At 35.3% G+C, this 24,112-nt stretch overlaps 1 protein-coding gene across 1 annotated transcript in view; it reads right to left on the bottom strand.

Moving 5' to 3' along the window:
• The window catches only part of RANBP9 (RAN binding protein 9), a 91,481-nt gene that overhangs the window by 36,613 nt on the left and 30,756 nt on the right, over positions 1-24,112 (bottom strand). The gene's annotated exons all lie outside the window — the stretch shown is intronic.

The following is a 24,112-nucleotide window of genomic DNA, read 5'->3' as shown; positions in this document are numbered from 1 at the left end:
TATAAATTACCAAACACTCTCAAAACATTATCGAACCAAGCCCAAGATGAAACTCACAGGGTAGCTACAAAAAAGTTACTAGAATTCATGAAATAGCAAAAAGGGCAATATTAAGCAACAACAAATCCCAGATTCACAGTAAATTCCTATAGCAATCATTCATAAATATACCCGAAGTATTATTAATACTTAAATACTCTAAAAACTATAAAAATCTTTCCAACTTATCTACACAAATATTTTGAATTAAGACTTCTAACAAAAAGTATAGAGGGACTTGTGGAAGAAAAACGAAATACTAAATAAGAAACAAATGTGTTTTCAAAAGGATACACTATAAATCTAGTTCCACACACATACACACACGAAGACATGGAGACATACTGAAAAAACATCCAATTCATATAAAAACATCTGAAATACTTAACAGAATTATACTAAAAAGTATGTGCTATGGGGTATCTATATATTGATTTTCCAAAATTATTTTGGCAAATTGACAACATGGACTTAAAAATGAGACCCAATTATTAACTTATGAAACACTGTAACAAAATTATCTCCATAAAAGAAATACAAGAGGAAAAGGTAATTATTAAGGTATGCAATTTATTTTAAAAGCTTATAAAATATTAATAAAAACTGATAAAGACAGTTCAAAAGGGGGAAAGCATAAAGAAATATATTTATAAGTATCGATGCAAAAAAAAGAAAAACTAAATAAAAAAGCAAACTGAATCCAATTTGTTAAAAGGCTAATTGTCGGTGATTGTATCATGATTTAAAATGGTATTTGACAAACTTCAGCTACCACTCCTAACAAAAACTCAAATAAAAATAAAAGGAAACTACCTAAGTATGACACACTTTTTTCCAAATCTAATACAGCAAGCAAGGCATTCAACAGTGAAACACTGAAGTCATTTCCATTAAAAACAGGAACACAGAGATGCCTACAACTGTTAAACATTGTTTTGAATGTTTTCGTTTAATAAAATAAGAAAATAGGAAGCTTAATAAGAGAACTAAATAACCAGTATAAATATTACAAGACATAAAATTATCTTAATTGTAGTTGCTCTGATTATATACATAGGAAACTATGGAACATACTAAAAGCTTTTAGAATTAACTAGTTATTTTGGAAAAATGACTGAATTTAAGAAAACATTTTAACTTCTTTTCTAGTAATAACCAGCTAGAGAAAGGAAGTGGAATATATAGACATATCAGTCATAATAACTACAGAAACTATAAAACAAGAGTAAAGAGCTCAAGTAAAGCTCCAGAATGATATATTAAAACTGGTAAATAAATGAGTATTTTAGGTATCTGGATAACTTGACAGCATAAAAATAGCAATCTTTCCAAAATTAATATATACATGTAATGAGGTTCACAATATACTCCAAATGAATATTTAAAACTAGAAAAAGTGATTTTGAAGTTCATATGTAAAAACAGAATTTTGATCAAGACAAAATTTTAAAAAAATAAGTGTTTTTCCTACTAGATATTAAAACTCAGACAATAGAATTAATTCACAAATGCAATTTTACTAATAAGAGTAAGAGTCAAGTGACACAAGAATAACAAAACATTAAGAAACAGCATTTTGGATGTCTAGTCAAGACTCAGCCCCTTTGTTCCAAATACAGTATACAATGTAATTACTTATTTTTTTAAAAAGTAGTAAGTCACAAGATAATCTTTGAGAAGAAACACAAAACTGAGCAGGGGTACAGCTCTGGCCCTGCAAAGCTCTGGGCCCTTAAGCACGCATTAATGGGTAGGCGTTTCTCCTGAGGAAACAAAGACTAAAACGGCTCCACAAGGGGATCATTAGCTATGCTCACTGCTTAAAGCCAACAACTAGAATAGGCTTCCCCTCCTGAAGGGGAAGAAAACACTGATACCACCTGCTGCCTTGGCTAAAATTCATTTGACATTGTTGCCTAGTTGAAGGGAAGGGGGAAGGAATAGCCTCTTAACTAAGATCTGAACAAAGTTACTGAATAGATTTGTGATTGAATCTGCAATACTCCCAATACCACTTTGAAAAAGGACCTGGAAACTCTAATGTAGACCTGGTTTAATCTAGATTGGGGACCCAGGAGTTAGAAAGCAACTATAAAATATAATAAAGGGAAAATAAGTATAGAACTAGATAGATAAACAAAATGGAGAAAAATGTTAAACTTTCCAATTAAAATGAGGCCACAAAAACAAAATTCTAAAATATACCAAATATATATATAAGACCAACGAAATACACAACTGGAACATGAATTCATTCTAGATGGCATCAATCAATGTAGAGTATGACAAAAAAATTTTTTAATACATTTAGGATTATGTGAAAGAAAAAAAGGAATCACCATCACTAAAAAATACAGTAGAGCACCAATATATTTACTGAGATAATTTAGCTAGTGATTTTCCACAAATGAAAAATATGTTGGTAAGTTGAAAGTGCACACCACAAACACAGAAAGATAAAAATAAATTCACAAACACATCACAGACTATCAATGCAAACAAAATCCTAAAAGCTTTCAAAAAGAAAGGCAGATTACCTCAGAAGGAATGACAATTAAAATGACAGCTGACTTCTCCCCAGCAACAGGTGTGACTGTAAACAATGGCACGAAGTACTGAAAGTAAAGAACTGTCAACCTAGAACTTAATTCCCAGGTAAAGCATCATCCAAGAATGAGGGCAAAATAAGATATTTTATGGCATAATAAAGCTAACACTTTACTATCCACAAATGTTCACAAAAGAACTATTTGAGAATAGACTTTAGCAGGAAGACAAGTGAAAACAGAAGGAATGCATGGGACAAAGAAATGACAACTAGAAAATGATGAAATATAATTAAAATTAATTATTTACTGAAAAAAATGCTATTAAGAATTTAAAAAATCTATAATCCAGTTATAATGTGCTAGAATACAATCAAAATTACTTGACATATAAAGACATAATAAAACATGACCCATATTCAAGAGAAAAGACAAACGAGAATGACCCGGAGAGCCTCAAGTCATTGGAATTAAAGCTAAAGTATTTAAGGCAGCTGCTGTTACTATGCTCAAGGATGTAAAGGGAAATATGCTTGTAATGAATGAAATAGGAAATTTCAACAAAGAAAAAGGAACAATAAAAAAATGAAATTCTGGAGCTGAAATATATTTGAAATATTTACTAATGTACCTAATGGCACATTGGAAATGGCAAAATGAGTAAGTAAACAATGACAGAACTGATCTGAAGAACAGAGAAAAAATACTGATGGAATAAAAAGAGAGTCCCTTGGGCAGTAGCAAAAGGTCTAACATACATGTAACCGAAGGCCCACAAGGAGAAAGAGAATGGAACAAAAAAATTGAGAAAAATTCCTCAAATTGGTAAAAGAAAAAAATTTACACATTTAAAAACCATAGAAACCTCAGCAGGTTAAGTACAAAGAAAAGCACACATAGGCACAAATCACAGTCAAACAGCTAAAGACTAAGAATGAAGAGAAAATACTGAAAGCAGCCAGAAAAAAATGATGTATTAGTTTCAATAGAAACACTAAGCTGAATATCTACTGACTTCTCAGAAGAAAATATGGAGGCCAAAAGATGGCTGAACAAAATATTTACAAGAGCAGAAAAGGGGAAGGGGAACCCATGCCAACACAGGGTGTTATATTAAGGAAATATCCTTCAAGAATGAAAGCAAAATATTTCTCAGATAAAAGAAAAAGAATGTGTTGCCAGCAGACCTGCACTAAGAAAAATACTAAAGAAAACCTGCCAAACTGAAAGGAATCAGATAGATATATCATATATATATAGAAATAGATAGATATATAGATATAGATATAGATATACCAGATATAACATATACAGGTACATCAGATAGATACCTGGATTTTCAGCAAGGAAAGAAGAGCACTGCAAATGGCACACACATGGGTACATAATAAAAGACTGTTTTCACTCTTAATTTCCTTAAAAACATGTATGACTCCTTAAAGCAAAAATAACATGTATTGCCCAGTTCATAAGGTAAGTAGATGTAATACATATGGGTAACTACAGCAAAAAGTACAGGAAGAGGCAGTAAATGGACCTATATCATTGCAAGTTTCTGTATTTTATGTTAAATGGAAGAACATTAATTCTTAGTAAGTTATGAAAATAGGGATGTATACCATAATCTTTAGAGTAGCCACTAAAAAACTACAGAGATATTAGTTAAAAAGCCAACAGGTAAATTAAGACAGAATTCTAGCAATATATCAAAATGATAATATATCAAGACCAGGTGGTGTTAATTCAGGAACATAACACTGGTTTAACATGCAAAACACCAATCAATATATTTTATCAAATTAGGAGAAAACTCTTATGATCATTTAAATAGTTCTAGAAAAACATTTGACAAAATTCAACACGTATTCACAATAAAAACTCTCAGCAAACCAGAAATATGAGGGAACTTCATCAACCTACATTTACAAAAAGCCTACAGCTAGCATTCGTAATAGTGAAATACTGAAAGCTATTCCCGTGAGATCAAGAACAAGGTAAGAATGCCAGCTCTCACCATTTCTATTCAACACTATACTGAAAACCCTAAGCATTTCAATAAGGCAATAAAGAGAAATAAAAGGCATAAATAAAAAAGAAAGAAATAACTTGCCCAATGTCACACAGCTAATAAATGGCAGAACTTATTGGGCAAATTACTCATCTGAACAATATGCTGATAATAACAGAACCTACCTCACTAGCTTGTTGTGAGGGCTAAGTATATTTGCAAATGCAAGGAACTCAGAGGTGTGCCAAATTTATAACAAGAACTGTGTCACTGTGACTGTTAGCATTTTATTCTCTGTGCCCAGTGGAGGCCTGGCGCATAGAAGGTGCCCAATGCACAGCTCTGAAGGAATGAATAAATGAATGAATGATTAATTTGATTTAAAAAAAAAATCTCATAAAGTAATGGTATGACATATTTTTAGAGTTTAACATAGCTTGCTTATTTATTTATTTATTTGGCTGCGTTGGGTCTTCGTTGCTGCACATGGGCTTTCTCTAACCGCAGCAAATGGGGGCTACCCTTCCTTGTGGTGCATGGGCTTCTCATTGCAGTGGCTTCTCTTACTGTGTAGCATGGGCCCTAGAGCACATGGGTGTCAGTCGTTGCAGCATGCAGGCTCAGTAGTTGTGGCGCACGGGCTTAGTTGCTCCAAGGCATGTGGGATCTTCCTAGGCCAGGGATCGAACCCGTGTCCCCTGAATTGGCAGGCGGATTCTCAACCACTGCACCACCAAGGAAGTCCCAACATAGCTTATTGTTAAAATTGAATACAGACATATAAATATATTCATCTAATAAAAACATCCAATTTGGGGGGAAAAAAGGAAGAAATAAATCTGACTTTACTTGTAGATAACATTAATTTAACAAGAGATAATCTTAAAAAAACATAATCAGAATGAGTGAATTTAACATGGCTGCAGGATACAAAGTTATTGTATTAAAAAATCTATTGTATTTGTATATACTGGCAGTAAACACTAATAAGATAAAATTTAAAAAACAATTACGTCTATAATAGCACTAGAAAGCATAAAACATTTAAGAACTGAAAAAAAGGCATGTAGAATTTCTCAAATATTGACGGGGGGAATTAAAGAAGATGTAAATAAATGGAGAGATATATCACATTTATGGACTAGAAGACTCAATACTATTAAGGCTGCAATTCAATACTATTAAGGCTGCAATTCTCTCTAAATTGATCTCTAGAGTCAATGCAATCCATATTATACTCACGCTAGGTTTTTGTAAAAACGGACAGGCTGATTCTAACGTTTATACAGAAATAAACAGGATCTAAAATATCCAGAGAAAGTTTGAAAAAGAATACACATGTAGGACTTACACCATCTGACCTCAAGATTTACCATAAACCTGAGTAAGCAAGACAGTATGGTACCAGAATTAAGGATCAACAAATAAATCAATGGAATGGATTCACAAAGAGCTCAAAAAGAGATCCACACTTATATAATCATTTAATATTTTACAAGGGTGCCAAAACAATCCAAAAGAGTAAGGAAAGTTTTTCTAACAAACAGTTATAGAGCTGATACCCATTTTGAAAAGTAAACATTAATCTCTACCTCACACAATATATAAAACTCAACTGAAGACGGATCATAGTCCTAAACACAAAAGTTAAAACTATAAAGCTTCTAAAAGAAAACATGTAAAAATATCTTAATGACTTTAGGATAAAGCAAATACCTATCAGGACACAGAAAGCAAGAACCATAAAATAACAAACTCGTAAATCAGACATCAGCAAAATTAAAATCTTCTGCTCAAAAGACATAAGGCTATCCAATTTTTATAAATGGACGAAAGATCTGAATAGACACTTCACAAAATAATACTGCAAATAACCAAGAAGCACATGAAACTGCTACACAGCATTAGTCAGTCACTAGAGAAACACACATTAGAACCACACTGAGATACCACCATGCACCCAGCAGAACGGTTAAAATGTAAGACTGGCCACACCAGTACTGCCACAGATTTGGCACAGTTAAGAGCTTTCACAGACTGTTGGTGGGAATGTAAAATGGGACAACTCCTTTGGAACCATGGCTGGCAGTGTCTCAAAAGACTGAACATGTACTTACCCCAAGACCCAGCAATTCCACTCAAAAGATAAATGAAGGCACTATGTGCACCTAGAGACTTGTACAAATACATTCATAAGAGCTCTTCACAATGGAGGAAAAACTGAAACAGCCTGGGTATCTATCAACAAATGAATGGATACACAAACTGTGGTATGTTCTACTCAGAAATAAAATGGAAAATGAATTACCGATATACACAACATGGATGATCTAAAAAATGTTACCGTGAATCACAGAAATCTTACTAAGATTTCTTATATGATTCTTTTTACAGACATACCTAATTTTATTGAGCTTCACAGATGATGTGTTTGTTTACAAAGTGAAGGTCTGTGGCAGCCCTGCATCCAGCAAGTCTATCAGCAGCAATTTTCCAACAGCATTTGCTCACTGCATCTCTGTCACATTTTAGTAATTCTTATAATATTTCAAACTTTTTCATTATTATTAGCGTTTTTTAGCAATAAAGTATTTAATGTAAATACTTTTTCTGACATAATGCTATTGCACAATTAACAGACTACAGTATAATGTAAACATAATTTATATGCACTGGGAAACCAAAAAATTCATGTGACTTTCTTTTGTATTTGCTTTATTGTGGTGGTCTGACATTGAACCTGCAATTTCTCCAAGGTATGCCTATATATGAAGTTCCGAACAGACAAAATGAAAATAACAGTCACCTCTGAGAGGGTGAGGACAGGGCCTAACTGGGAAAGAGTATGAGGGAACACTTCTAAGGATGATGGTATAGTTCTATGTTTTGATGGGAGCTTGCATTTCACAGGCTTATGCATCTGCAAAACTCATCAAATGGTACACTTCAGACTTCACTGTACGTAACTTTTATGATGATTAAAAAAAGAATAAGCAAAAAAAAAAAAAAGAATAAGCAAGTATCAAATTCTACTTAGTGATATGCATGGTGTAGTAATTAGGAGTTAAGTCTACTTACTTTGAAATGGCATCAAAAAATAACATGGATCACTGGGTGGACAGAGTAACGGGCAGATATGGGATAGAGCAATTACAGTTAGTTCCACCACAGCATGACATTTGAGTTCCTTAAAATCACTGCACTACACAACACCATGCAATAAAAACCACAGAGCTTATGGGGGAAGTGGGGTTAAGAGCAAAACAGTCAAAAACTTCATTAGTAACATGTTTTTAAAAATGTAAGAATCCAATAAAGACCACCAAAATTCAATAAAAATGGTTTTACACATGCTGAATTGTCAATAAATACATAAATACTATAATAAATAGGTACCTTAACACTGAAAAAGACCTGAAGTTTACTTGGGGAAGTAGGTGAAGCAGGGCTGCAGCTTGTGAGTTATTGTGAAGTGGTGGAAGGAGTTGACAGGGGAAATACGCAACACCAGATGCGGATGGGTGTGGCTCCCAACAAAAAGTGAACCAAGAAAGCTGGTAGATGCTTGAGGTGTTGCATGACATATAAAAACACACTCAAATTCAGTAGCAGTGAGGGAGTGGAAAGATTTGACGGACAAGAAACTTACTGTGTTATCATGTGCAATAAGTCCCCTACATGTGAACCTTCAAGTTGCAAACTTTCAAAGATGCCAGTGTGCATTTGCATGTCCAGTCACATACGTTAGTTCACGTGTCTGGTGTACATTGTCATGTGAGTGCGTCCTCTATGAGTGGTTGTGCTTTTGGTACTTTATTGTACAGTACCGTACAGAGTACAGTATCTTCATTTCAAGCCCAGGATGTCCGGAAGCAAACGTAAAAGCAGCAGTGATGTAGCTGGTACTGCTAAGAAGTGCCAAGTGAGAATGAGGGAAACAAAAGTGAAAACAATTGAGAGAGTGGAAAGAGACGAAAAGATGGGAGACATCACTCGTTCTTATAATATGAATCGTCTAACCATCAGCACGATTCTGAAGAATAAGGACAAGATCATGGAACACGTGAAGTCTGCTGTGCCGATGATGTCAACAATAATATCGAAGAAGTATGGGAAAGTGATGGAGGAGATGGAGAAACTTGTGTAGATGCAGGATCAGCATCAGTGTCGAGCTGCTCAGCTTAATGCTGATTCAAGAGAAAGCCAGAAGGCTACATGAAGACTTGAAGAAGAAACACGGCAAAGAATCAGAGGGCACATCTTTTAACGCCAGCCATTGCTGGTTTCACTGGTTCAAGGCTAGAGCCAACCTTCACAACGTAAAAGTAAGTGGCGAGGCAGCAAGGGCAGATATGGTAGCTGCCCAGGAATTTCCTGAAATGCTTCAAGAAATTATTGATGAAGGCTCATATTTACCCGAGCAAGTTTTTAATGTGGATGAGACAGGACTGTACTAGAAGAGGATGCCAGACCGAACTCACATCAGTAAGGAGGAAAAGTTGATGCCAGGTTATATATAAAGCAGCAAAGGTTAGGCTAACTCAGCTGTTTGGTGGCAATGCTTCCGGTGATATGAAGCTGAAGCCTCTCTCAGTTTATCATTCAGAGAACCCAAGAGTCCTTAAAAACATAGCCAAGGGGGCTTCCCTGGTGGCGCAGTGGTTGAGAGTCCGCCTGCCGATGCAGGGGACGTGGGTTCGTGCCCCGGTCTGGAAGGATCCCACATGCCACGGAGCGGCTGGGCCCGTGAGCCATGGCCGCTGAGCCTGCGCGTCCAGGGCCTGTGCTCCGCAACAGGAGAAGCCACAACAGTGAGAGGCCCGCATACTGCAAAAACAAAAAACAAAACAACAACCAAAAAACCAAAAACAAACATAGCCAAGAGCTCTCTCTTCCTGGTGTGTGGAAGAGTAACCCCAAAGCCTGTGTTACAAAGGCCATTTTCCAGGACTGGTTTTTCCACCACTTTAGCCCAGAGGTAGAGAAATATTGCTTGGAGAAGGACATCCTATTAAACATTCTCTTGTTGCTCCACAGTGCTCCAGGCCACCCTCCCATTCATGGGACAACTTTCATCCCAATGTCAAAGTAGTGCATCTGCCACTGAATACTGTGTTGCTCATCCAACCTATGAACCAGGGAGTTATAGCCACTTTCAGGAAATATTATTTACGTCAGACAGGAAAGGCGAGTGAAGAATCAGGAACAACCCTGTGACAATTTTGGAAGGACTAGAACATCTACAAGGCCATAAAAAACACTGACTGTGCTTGGCATGAGGTTACGGCCATCACCCTGAATGGGGTTTGGAAGAACCTTTGCCAGCAGTGTGTTCACAATTTTCGTGGATTTGAGAAGGTGGATGAGGAGTCCAAAGAGGTCTTCAGCAAGAAGACCAAGTGACACTCAGCAAGAAGCTGGAGCTAGACCTGCAAGAGGACAACTTCACTGAACTCCTTGCTGTGCAACACAAGGAGCTTACTATGAAGACCTGATGGAACTGGAGGTCCAGAGAAAGGACAAAGAGAGACAAGAGGAGGAAAAAGTAACTGAAAAACCAAAGAGATTCACAATGCAGAAAATGGCAAGGGGGTTTTCTTTGAGGAGGCACTGTTAGTTTTCGAGGCACAGGACCCAAACACAGAACAGTACACAAAGGTACCGTTCACGAAGCAGCCGTTCAGAATGTAATCAAGTGCTACCGTGTCATCTATAATGAGAAAAAAAGAGCTACTACCCAGACATCACTGGATCGTTTTTTCAAAAGGGTAGATAAAATTGAATCCAGCAAGGAACCAGAAACTGTGCCATCGATGTCAGGTGTGAATGAAATTGCAGCTTGCCCTCCGTCTCCTGTTGCTGAGGATCCTTCAGCTCTACCATCTCCCACCTCCCTTCCCCCCTCCAGTCAGTAACTCTTCTTGCCTGTTCACTCGATGCCAGCCCCTGTGTGCCAGCTGCTGTACTGTACTACTGCACTTTTCAAGGTACTGTACTATAAGATTAAAAACGTTTTATTTTTTGTTTTTTATTTGTGTGAAAAGTACTATAAACCTATTACAGTATGGTACTATATAGCCGACTGTGCTAGTTGGGTACCTAGGCTAACTTTGTTGGACTTATGAACAAACTGGACTTACAAATGCACTGTCGGAATGGAACTCATTCATATGTAGCGGACTTACTGTGTTTAGAAAGGGAAATGGACATGAAATTCTTTTAGATCAATATATCAATACAAATAATTTCAAATTATACATTATTAGCATTAATAATAGTGTGCCAAATATCAAAGAACAGAGACTAAGAGGACTAGTTTACCTTAATTCCTATTACAGATAGATTTAAGTTTACTAACTTATTATTCATCCTATCTGTTCTTTCCATTTGTCCTTTTCTGTGTTCTTTGTATTTTTGTATTTTATGACCTTTGTTAGCTTTTTGCTATATTTTGGCATTGCATTAATGAGTACCACATAAGTTTAAAAATCTGCACCTTTAATATGTCATATTCTTTTTTTTTTTTTTTTTTTTTTTTTTGCAGTACGTGGGCCTCTCACTGTTGTGGCCTCTCCTGTTGTGGAACACAGGCTCCGGATGCGCAGGTTCAGCGGCCACGGCTCATGGGCCCAGCTGCTCCGTGGCATGTGGGATCCTCCCGGACTGGGGCACGAACCCGCGTCCCCTGCATCGGCAGGCGGACTCTCAACCACTGCACCACCAGGGAAGCCCCATATTCTTGATTGAATTAGTATATTTATCAAATGCTGGCAATGCAACACACAACTTTTAAAAACCCTTTTACCTCTTCCCACACGTTCTGATGCTGTGGTCAGGTTTTGCTTCATTATATGTCACAAACTCCACAAAAGCAAGTTACTATTATTGCTTTATATAACTAATGCTATGTAACCCAGATAGATCAACAACAGACTTCTCATGAGAAACCATGGAAGCCTGAAAGCAGTGGGATAATATATTGTAACTGCTGGAAGAAAAAATATATATAAATCAAGAATTCTATATCCACTAAAACTATATTTCAAAAGAGAAATTAAGATGTTCCTAAATAACAAAAACAGAGAATCTGTTACTAGCAGACCTGCGCTATAAGAAATAAGATGGAGAAGAAACTAGTCAGTTATTCAAATGTATACAAAGAAATAAAGAATGTCAGTAAAGATAACTGCATAGGTAAGCATAAAAGGCAGTGTAAGTATATTCTTCTTTGTAACTCTTTTCTTCTCCTATCTAACTTAAAAGACATAAAGCAATAATTATAACTCTCTGGGCCTAAACTGTATAAAGATATAATTTATGACAATAATAGCAAAAAGGAGAGGGGAGACAATGAAAATATTATGTAGCTAGGTTTAACACACTGTTGGAATTAAGTTGATATTAATCCAATTTATATTGTTTTGAGTTAGGATATTATATGAGTAATCCCCCAGAGCAACCATTAAGAAAATAACTCAAAAACTAAAGAAAAGAAACCACAATAATTATTAAAAGGTACACTAAAAAGTCTACTTCAAACAAAAGAAAGCAACAGAAGAACAGAAAAACAAAAAGACATGAGACCAAAATAGCAGACATAAGTCCTCCCTTATCAGTAATTGCAATAACTGCAAATGGATAAAATCATTCAAAGGCAGAGACTCACAGAACACATTTTTCTTTTTTTAAAGATCCAAAGAGATGTTGTCTACAGAGACATTTCAGATTTGAACAAATAGGTTGAAATTAAAAGGAAGGAAAAAGAAATACTATGCAAACAGTAATCAAATGACAGCTGAAATAGCTATACTTGCATCAGACAAAATAGACTTTAAGACAAAATTTGTTACTAGAAACAATATATTTATCATTTATTATGATAAAAAAGGTCAAAACATCAAGAAGACATAAAAATTATATACAAATATGAACCTAATAACAGAGCCCTAAAATATTTAAAGCAAAAACCCACAGAATTAGGGAGAAATACACAATTCATGATAATGGTTGGAGACTTCAATAACCTACTTTCAACAATGGATGCAACAACTGACAGGAAATCAACAAGAAATGTAAAACTTGAACATAACTATAAATCAACCAGAAGTAACAGTCGTTTACAGAACACTCCACCAACAATGGTAGAATACACATGCTCCTCAAGTGCACACAGATTTTCCAAGACATATTGGCCATAAAACAAGCCTCAATAAATTTTTTAAAAAATTGAAATCATACATGGTATACTCTCCAACTACAAGAAAATTAAGTTAGAAATCACAAACAGAAGGAAATCTGGAATGTACACAAATATATGGATACTAAACATGCTCCTAAAAAACCAATACAAGAAAAGAAATAGGGGAAATTTTAAAACACTTAGAAATGAATGAGAATGAAAACACAATACACCAAAACTTATAAGATGCAGCTAAAGTAGTTCTTAGAGGGAAGTTTATAGCTTTAATTGCCTAAAATTAAAAAAGAAAAGATCGCTAATGAAAAATCCAACTCTCAACCTCAAGAAACTAGAAAAAGGACAACAAACTATTAAACCCGAAGCAAGCAACAGGAAGGAAATAATAAAGATTAGAGCAGAAATAAGAGAGACCAGAAAAACAACAGAATCAATCAGCCAAAAAATTGGTTCCACTAAGCAAGAAAAAAAACCTCAAATTATCAAAAATCAGAAATGAAAGAAAAAATATTAATACCAAACTAAAAAAGATTAAAAAATTAAAAGGATTATAAGAAAATACTATGAACTATATAGCAACAAATTATATAACCTACTTAAAAATGGACAGATTCCTAGAAAGTCATAAACTACCAAAACTGATAAGCAATCTTAAAACTTCCCCGCAAAGAAAAGCCCATGCTCAGATGGCTTCCCTGATGAGTTCTACCAAACATATAGAGAAAAATGACCAGCAATCCTTCTCAGACTGTTCCTTCCCCCCAAAGTTAGAAACACTTCCTAACTAATTCTACAAGGCCAGTGTTACCCTGCTGCCAAAATCAGATAAAGATATCACAAGAAAACAACAGAAAAATATCCTTTATGAACACGGACACACAAATCCTCAACAAATTACTAGTAAATGAAGCCCAGTAACACACAAAAAGGATTATACATCATGACCAAGGAGAACTTATGCCAGGAATAAAAGCCTGGTTTAGAAACAAAATCAATGTAATATTAATATAATATGATATTAATATAATAAAGGATAAAAGCCACAAGATCATCTCAACAGACACAAAAAAGAATTAGGCAAAATTCATCACCTTTCTTGATAAAGACACTCAACTAATTAGAAATAAAAGGGAAACTCCCAACCTGATAAAGGGCACCTATGAAAAAAAAATCTGTAGCTAACACCAGACTTAATGGTAAGAGACTGCTTTTCCCTTAAAATCATGAACAAGAAAAAGATACCCTCTTTTACCACTTCTATTCAACATGGTACTGGAGGTTCTAGCTTGGGCAGTAAGCCATGAAAAATAAAAGACACCAGCTTGTTAAGGAAGGAGTAAACATCCTCTATTCACATACAACATAATTTTGTATATAAAAAATCCAAAAGAATCCTCACCAAAATACTATTAAAAATTAATAAACAAAATCAGCATGACTGCAGGATACAAGTTCAATATGAAAATCTAATTTTATTTCTACACACAAGCAATGAACAATTTAAACATAAATTTAAGAAAACAATTCCATTTACAACAGAATCAAAAAGAATAAAATATCTACAAATAAACGTAACAAGACAGTACAAGACTTGAACATGAAAAACTACAAAACACTGTTGAAAGAAATTAAAGAACATCTAAATAAGTGGAAAGGCTACCATGTTTATGGATTGGAAGAATTAATACTGTTAAGATAGCAATATATAAAAATTTTAAAAAGGGCTTTCCTGGTGGTGCAGTGGTTGAGAGTCTGCCTGCTGATGCAGGGGACACGGGTTTGTGCCCTGGTCTGGGAAGATCCCACATGCCGAAGAGCAGCTGGGCCCGTGAGCCATGGCCGCTGAGCCTGCACGTCCAGAGCCTGTGTTCCGCAACGGGAGAGGCCACAACAGTGAGAGGCCCGCGTAACGCAAAAAAAATAAAAAATAAAAAACAAACGACAGCAATATTCCCCTAATTAATCTAGAGATTCAAGGCAATCACTATCAAAAGTCTAACTTGCCTTTCTGCAGGAAGTGACAAACTGATCCTGAAACTCATATGGAAATGTAATAGGGCCCAGGAGAGCCAAAGCAATCTTGAAAAAGAACAAAATTGGAGGACTCGCAGTTCCCAATTTTAAAACTCACTGTAAAGTTACAGTAATCAAGAGAGTATATTACTCGCTTAAGAATAGACATAGGCTTCCCTGGTGGCGCAGTGGTTGAGAATCCGACTGCTGATGCAGGAGACACGTGTTCGTGCCCTGGTCCGGGAAGATCCCACATGCCGCGGAGTAACTAAGCCCGTGAGCCATGGCCGCTGAGCCTGTGCGTCCGGAGCCTGTGCTCCGCAACGGGAGAGGCCACAACAGTGAGAGGCCCGCATACCGCAAAAAAAAAAAAAAAGAATAGACATAAATATTAACGCAATAAAATTTAGAATCTAGAAATTAACCCTTAACATTTATGATGAATTGATTTTGACAAGCTGGACAAAGGAGAAGAAAATAGTTTTTACAACAAACTGTGCTGGGACAACTGGATATATCTATGCAAACCAAGGAAAATGAATCAATACCTCACACCATATACAAAAATTAATTTTAAAATGGAATCAAAAACTAAGAGGGAGTGCTAAAACCACATACTCTTAGACAAAAACACTGGAGTAAATCTTCATGACCCTGGATCAGGCAATGGTTTCTTAGGTATGACAGCAAAAGCACAAGCAATGGAAGAAAAATAAACTAGACTTCATAAAAATTTAAAACTTTTGTGCTTCAAAGGATACTGTCAAGGAAATTAAAAGACAAACCACAGAATAGGAGAAAATATATACAAATCTACATAGCTGATATGTGATTTCTATCTGAAACATATATACAATTCTTAGAACTCAACAATAAAAAGAAAACCCAACTAAAAAAATAGGCAAAGGATCTGAACAGACATTTCTCCAAAAAAGATATATAAATGACCAATAAGCACATGAAAAGATGCTCAATATCATTAGTCATTAGAAAATGCAAATCAAAACCACTAGTATTTCACACTCATTAGGATGGCTAAAATCAAGAAGACGTGTTGGCAAGGATGTGGAGAACTTAGAACTTTCATAGTTGGTGGCAATGTAAAATAGTGCACTCACTTTGGAAAACCGTTTAGCAGTTCCTTGAAATGGTAATCATAGTTTCCTTATGAACCATTAATTCAACTCCTAGGTATCTATTCAGGAGAAATGAAAACATATCCACTCAAAAAAATGTTACACAAATGTTCCTAACAGTATTCTTCCTAATAGCCAAAAAAGTGTTTCTACCTACGAATGAATGGGTAAACAAATGTAATATCTTTACAATGGAATATTATTTGGCCTCAAAAAGAAATTGTGAGTACTGATAAATGCTACAGCATGAGGAACCTTGAAAACACTATACTAAGACAAACCAGAAATAAATGATCACATATTATATGATTCCATTTATATAAAATGGGCAGTATAGGCAAATCCACAAAAACAAAATAGTTAAGTGGTTGCCTAAGACTGGGAAGAGTGGCTGCTAATAGATATAATAGGATTTCTTTTTCAGGTGATACGAATGTTCTGAAGTTAGACAGTGGTAAGGGCTGCACAATTCTGTAAATATACTGAAAACTACCAAACCATGCTTTTAAGGGTAAATTTTTAAGGGTATATGAATTATGTCTCCATAAAACTCTCATTAAAACATAAACAAGAGGACTTCTGGCTTCAGCTCTGATATGTAAAGAGACTGAAATTTGTCACTCCCTCACAACAGGAAAAAAAAAAAGTGATCAAATTGAAAAGCAACCACTCCTCTTAAATTCGTCAGAAAACTGAGTTCACAGGGCAAAATGCCTCCAGGAAAATTGAAGAGACAAGTGAACACAGAGAATGAGAGCTTACCAGGAGTAGGAGTCTCTGGAGACTTTAACTGGTAGAAGTACTTTAAAGGTGAATGAATTGCTGGATGCTGAGTGTGAACTAGCTTGAGCTTTAAACCTCTTAGGGTCCTGCTCTTAGAGAAGCTTCCATATATTCATGAGTTTTACCTTCAGGAGCTCTACCATGTTATCATTAAACAAACAAACAAGCAAACAAACAAACAAAACCCTTCCACTTTTGTGCTGGGGAGAGGAAAAGTAACCATTTTAAGATATGCCCAGAGCAATCTGGTCTCTTTAACAAAGACCTGCCTTCAAGGGTAACTACTTTCCAGAGCCTTTTTGACCTAGAGGGAGGGTAATTAGACAACTCCAGTACCAGCTAGCCTTCCCAATTGAAGTAAGTGGAGAAGGAAAAAAGGGTAAAACTCTTCCAAAGATCACAGCCCAGGAACTCTGGTCAACTACAACTACAACTGGTATTTAATCATAAGTTATAGAACACTTCCCCCTTCCCAGTACTTATCACCACATCAACAAGGCTCCAGTATAAAAACAAATTACAGCTGAGATAGCTGAAAGACACAGACTCTATTTAAGGAGTTTCTAGGGAAACCCAAAACAGCAGGGAAAACAAAAGCAAGGAAACTAGAGGTAAATTAAGCTTCTGACACCTACAAATAATACAAACAAATTGGCAAACATTAAACACAGCCTAACTCTTAGCCAGATAATTATAAAACCTCACACTGAAGACCTATTTACCTGAGTTCCTGCTATCCAATAAATCATGTAGTTTTCAACAACAAAAAAATTCAATGCATGCTAAAAAGAAAAATTACATTCTGAAGAGACAGAGCAAGCATCACAACTAAACCAAATATGGCAGAATTTTGGAGTTATCAAACTAAAAATCTAAGATAACTGTGATTAACATGCTATGGACTACAAAAAAGAATCAAAACAAATGCTAGAAATCAAAAACACTTACACAAATGAAGAATGCTTTCAACAGGCTCATCATTAGACTAAACACAACTGAGGAAACAATCTGTGAGCTTGAAGGTATGTCAACAGACACTTCCCAAACTTAAATGGTAAGAGAAAAAGGAATGAAAAAAACCAGAAAAGAATATACAAGAACTGTGGGACAACAATAAAAGGTGTAACACGTAATGAGGATATGGGAAGGAGAAGTGAGAAACTTAAGGATTTTAAGTAATACTGGCTGAGAATTTTTTTCCAACCCAAAATTCCAGAAAGCTCAGAGAACACTAATAGGACATTTACCCAAACATCAACACCTAATTTATCATATTCAAATTGCAGAAAGTCAAAGAGAAAATATTAAAATAAGCTAAAGAACCAAAAAAAAAAAAAAAAAAAACACAAAACCAAACACCTTACCTATATGAAAGAAAAATAAGAATTACATCAGACTTCAGAAACCATACAAGCAAGAAGAGACTGGAGTGAAATATTTGAGTGCTGAAAGAAAAAAAATCTACCAACCTAGAATTTGATATCCAGTGAAATTTATCCTTCAAAAAAGTTAAGGACAAATAGACTTCATCAGACAAAAACTGAGACTATTTATTGCCAATAGACCTGTCTTGCAAGAAGTTCTTCAGAAAGAAGGGAAAAGACATAGGTAAGAAACTCAGATTTACATAAAGAAAGAGAGTCAGAGAAGGAATAAATGAAGATTAAATATTTTATTTTTCTGATTTTGAATTGATCTTGGATAACTGTTCAAAATAATAACAGCAACAATGAATTATGTAACTACATTTTATAGATAAGTGAAAGGAGTGACAGCAATATTATAAGGGACAGGAGGGAGGAATTGGTTATAATCTGTTACAAAGCACCTGCATTACCTGTAAAGTGGTAAAGTGTTACTTGAAAATGGACTTTTATTAGCTGAAAATGTCTACTGCAAACTCTACCAATAAAATTTTTTTGAATAATAAGCATCCCTTTATTTGCTGACGTCATTACAAAAGCCGATTACATTAGCAACAAAAAGTGTTTTCTTGAGTTGAAGTCAGAGGCAGTTGCTCCCCAAAATGTTAGGTAAAACAGTGTACAACATCAGTATTAAAATGTTAAATTTTACATTGTCCTTACCACTTTTGATCTTCTGAACAATTTTATTGAGCAAAATAAGATAAAAGATTACATGTTTATTTTATTTTCAGGAATGTAAAGGTCTAATTATTCAAACAGTTTTTATTATAAATTTTTAAAAGAAGTGTAATTGATATCTTAAGATATAAGGGAAAATGCAATCATTAAAAAAAAGCTCAATTACAACCAAATGGGGGAAAAGATTTTTAAGAAAGCAACAAGGAACAAACGCAATGAAAAGTTATAATCAAGGTTTATATCACCCCCGACTATAACAATACTCACTTTCAATGTGAAAGGTCTAAATACACCAATTAAAAGAAACTGACAGATTGAATAAGAAAATAAGGCCCATGTATATGTTGTCTACAAGAAACCCACTTTAAATATAAAGACACAAGTAGATTAAAAGGAAGGGATGGAGAAAGGTATACCATGCTAATACTAATCAAAAGAAAGCTGGACTAGCTATATTAGTTCCAAACAAAAGCAGATTTCAGAACAAGGAAAATTATCAGGGATAAAGAGGAGCACTATGTAAAGAGTCAATTCTTGAAGAAGGCATAATAATTCTTAATGTTTATGCACCCAATAACAAAGTATCAAAAGATATGAGGCAAAAACTGATAGAATTGCAAAGAAAAACAGTTAAATCCACTAGTATAACTGAAGACATCTACAAACCTGCATTCAGTAACTGGCAGACACAGCAGGCAGAAAAACCAGTAAAGGATACAATCAAAGTCAACAGCATCATCAATCAACTGGATTTCACGGACATTTACATCCAATAACATCAGAATACACATTCTTCTCAAGTTCACAAAAACATTCACCAAGAAAGGCCAGATTCTGTGTTAAGACATACCTTAACACATTTTAAAAACTGAAATAATACAAAGTACACTCTCAGACCACAATAAAATTAAACTAGAAATCAATAAAAGCTGAAAAATCCCAAATATTTAGAGATTAAGCATTACACTTCCAAATAACAAATGGGTCACAGAAGAAGATTCTCAGGAGAAATTTTAAAATTATTTTGGAGTAAATGAAAATGAAAACGTAACTTATCAAAATTTGTGGGATGCAGCTTTAAAAAAAAGGTGCTTAGAGGAAAATTTATAGCATTGAATATTATAATAATCTAAAATCAATAATTTAAGCTTCTACATTAGGAAACCAGTAATTAAGAAAAATATTAATTTTTCTTAATATTTTAGATTTTAGGAATAAAAAATAATAAAAATCAGAGCAGAAATCAATGAAATTGAAAATAGGAAAACCAAGAAAATCAACAAAACTAAAAGCTTGTTCTTTTTGTGTGTGTGCTAGGCGGGCCTCTCACTGTTGTGGCCTCTCCCGTTGCGGAGCACAGGCTCCAGACGCGCAGGCTCAGCGGCCATGGCTCACAGGCCCGGCCGCTCCGCCGCATGTGGGATCTTCCCGGACTGGGGCACGAACCCGTGTCCCCTGCATCGGCAGGCGGATTCTCAACCACTGCGCCACCAGGGAAGCCCAAAGCTTGTTCTTTATATTGCTAGTCATCAGGGAAATGCAAATCAAAACCACAGTAAGATATCACCTCACACCTGTCAGAATGGCTATCGTCAAAAAGACCACAAATAACAAATGCTGGCAAAGATGTGGACAAAAGGGAACCTTTATACACTGTTCATGGGATTGTAACTTGGGGTAGCCAATTAAAAAACAGTTCTAAAAATAAACCTACCATATGATCCAGCAATTCCACTCCTAAAGAAAATGAAAACACTAATTTGAAAAGATACATGCACCCCAATGTTCATAGTCACATTATTTCCAATAGTCAACATATGGAAGCAACTTAAGTGCCCATCAACAGATAAACGGATAAAGAAGATGTGATACACGCACACGCGCACACACACACACACACACACACTCTCTCTCACACACATACTGAAGTGCTATACAGCCATAAAAAAGAATTCTGCCGTTTGCAACAACATGGATGGACCTGAAGGGTACTAAGCTTAGTGAAATAAGTCAGACACAGAAAGACAAATACTGTATGTTATCACTTATATGAGGAATCTAAAAAATTAAAACGAATGAATATAACAGAACAGAAAAAGGCTCACAGATACAGAGAACAAACTCGTGTTTACCAGTGGGGAGAGAGATGGGAGACGGGCAAGATAGGGGTAGGGGATTAAGAGGTATAACCTACTATGTATAAAATACATATTTTATACATATGCTATGTATAAAATAAATAAGCTATGTGGATATATTGTATGGCACAGGAAATATAGCAGTATTTTATAATAACTTTAAATGGAGTATAATCCATAAAAATATTCAATCACTATGTTTACACCTGAAACTAACATTAATATTGTGAAGCAACTATACTTCAACCAACCAATAAAAGGAGGATGGAATGATTCCCCCCACCAAAAGAAACCTAAAAGCTGGTTCTCTGCAAAGCTCAATAAAATTAATAAACCTCTAGCCAAACTAACAAATTATTAATATCAGAACTGAAAGAAATCAGCAATTACCATTGTCAGTAATAATATCACTAGTGATCTCATGGACATTAAAAGGAAAAAAAATTAATAACAATAATATAGATAAAATGGATCAATTCATAATTAATAATTTAGATAATAATTTAGTAATTTTGATTAAATGGACCAATTCCTGAAAAGACATAATCTACCAAGACTAACAACAGGAGAAACAGATAATCTGAATATGCTTCTATATATTAAAGAAATTCAATCAATAATTAACAACCTTCCAAAAAGGAAAACACTACACTCAGGTAGTTTAATTGTTGAATCCTACAAAACTTTTAAGGAAGAAATGATACAACTGTCTACAAATCCCTTCCAGAAAATACAAGCAGAAGGAACACTTCCTAAGTCATTTTTTGAGGCCAGCATTACCCTAATATGAAGATAAAGAGATTACAAGAAAGGAAAAGCACAGACCTATTTCTCAGGAACATAGATGTAAAAAATCCACAACAAAATATCAGCATATCAATCCAACAATGTATACAAAAGAATTAAACACTACAACCAAGTGCAATTTATTCCAGGTATGCAAAGCTGGTTCAGCCTTTGAAAATAATCCTTCATCAATAATTTAGAAAAAAATCATATGATCATAATAGAAAAGCACCTGACAAAACGTAACACACTCATTCATGATTAAAACTCTCAGTAAACCAAGAATGTAGGTAAACTACACAAAAACCTGTTTGCAAATACTTACTACACCTATACTCATAACTGACATAACCTGGAAACAACCCAAAGTCCTTCAACTGGTGAAGGGATGATAAAACGTGGTACCTCTTGACTATGGACGACTACCCAGTAATTAAAAGCACTGAACTATTGGTTCAAGCACCAGCATGGTTTTAATCTTGAATGTACTATGTGGTCACTATAAATGCTGTTATAAAAATAGTATTTAATAAAATGTAAAGACATTAAACAATAATGGGGGAAGTAAGTTATAAACAACTTGTACTGTGTGTAAAGAAACAATGCTTTCCAAAAGGGTAAATGTGGGGTAGATACGGCCCTTTCGAGTGAAGTAATTCAATGTCAAAAAGACTAGTGAAAAGATGTTTCTGTCCTATGGGATTGGAGTTAGCTTTTAATTTACAAAGTAATTTATTGAATCAGTGTGTTATTTGAAACTCAAAAGCAATTTTACGAACATAATTTCTTAACACAAGTGTTTAGCAATTTCAGAAATAAAGAAAATTTCAAATTATATGAATTTGAATAACTTAGCTGCTCAGTAAGCATTCCTCTAACGGGCCTAACGGTCATCCATCAAATTTCTTGCTTGATGTTTAATTTTTAAATTTCAAATTCTGAATAGTATCTTCATGTTACTCAAGGTACAAGAGGGATCTTTTTGTCTTACAGGATTTTAAAATTACTTAATATCTTTTGAAATAAAATGTTTTATTTCTGTCAAATGGCATCATGAATATAATGAAATAAGACTCCAAATAAGAGGACCAAAAGATAAGTATTGCTGCAATATTCACTGCTGTATGTATATCTAGGTAATATTTCTACATAGAAACTCAGGGACACTTAACCGCAACTCACAAGCTACCAATCTTAAACATTTAAAAAAGACATGAACATACACCTACTATCTCTTCTTTATGAAGAAGAAGAAACATATGTCTACTCTCAACCATTAAAAGTGAACTGCTGGGCTTCCCTGGTGGTGCAGTGGTTGAGAGTCCGCCTGCCGATGCAGGGGACAAGGGTTCGTGCCCGGGTCCGGGAAGATCCCACATGCCATGGAGCGGCTGGGCCCGTGAGCCATGGCTGCTGAGCCTGCGCGTCCGGAACCTGTGCTCCACAATGGGAGAGGCCACAACAGTGAGAAGCCCAAGTACCGCAAAAAAAAAAAAAAAAAAAGTGAACTGCTGACATATATCCAACTGGTGATTCATACAGTAGTGCTATAAAATTAAATCAAAATCATTTCATCAAAAGTTGCAGATGCTCCTGTGAAAATACATGAATCAAGTGTTTAAAAGATGCATATTTCAGGGGTAAAAGAAAAAAATGCAATCACGAACCAAAAGGTTTAAAAAGTATGAAAAAGCAAAAAGCAAGCAATTGTCTAGAAAGCTAAGATTATGAATATATCAGATATTATATGACAGAGTAAACAGATAAACTTCACTGGGCTGGTGCACTAGTCATGTTTTTTATCTCCTGTAACTTGTATGAAGTTTTGACATCTTAAAGAGCTTGCTGGTCAGAGACTGCTCCTTCCCCATCTCTGACCAGCCCCTTCCAAGGCAAGCCTTTTCTTAAGAGATAACAAAGGGCCTGGCCAGGAATATGCCTCTCATATACAAACCAACTGATTCTGAGTCTATAGCCCCCATCATCTCCTTATTTTACTCTCACACACAAGCCAATTTTACCTGCCCTAAATCATCTCAGGTCAAGTCCCAAACAACTAGAGACCACCCCTATAGTGCAAGGCCCGCCAACATTATTCAAACCAGCCAGTCCTAATTACCCTGGCTTGGCCTTGCCTTCCCCCACTATCTTCTGCCACCTGACCGAAACCTGGTGCTTCTCCTGTGACCCTGCATGGCATGCGTAACTCCCTTCTGGGTCCTGTGAGTATAATAAACTTCCTGCCAAGCCTATGCTGTCCCAACAACTTTACCATACCATATCCAACATGCACATTCTTACATATGCACTATTAATATACAAAAAAAATTCAAGAATATGCGTATCTAAAATACTACAAAT

This window comes from Kogia breviceps, chromosome 10 (assembly GCF_026419965.1).
Source record: "Kogia breviceps isolate mKogBre1 chromosome 10, mKogBre1 haplotype 1, whole genome shotgun sequence".
Lineage (NCBI taxonomy): Eukaryota > Metazoa > Chordata > Mammalia > Artiodactyla > Physeteridae > Kogia > Kogia breviceps.
This window is presented reverse-complemented; position numbering and strand designations above follow the sequence as displayed.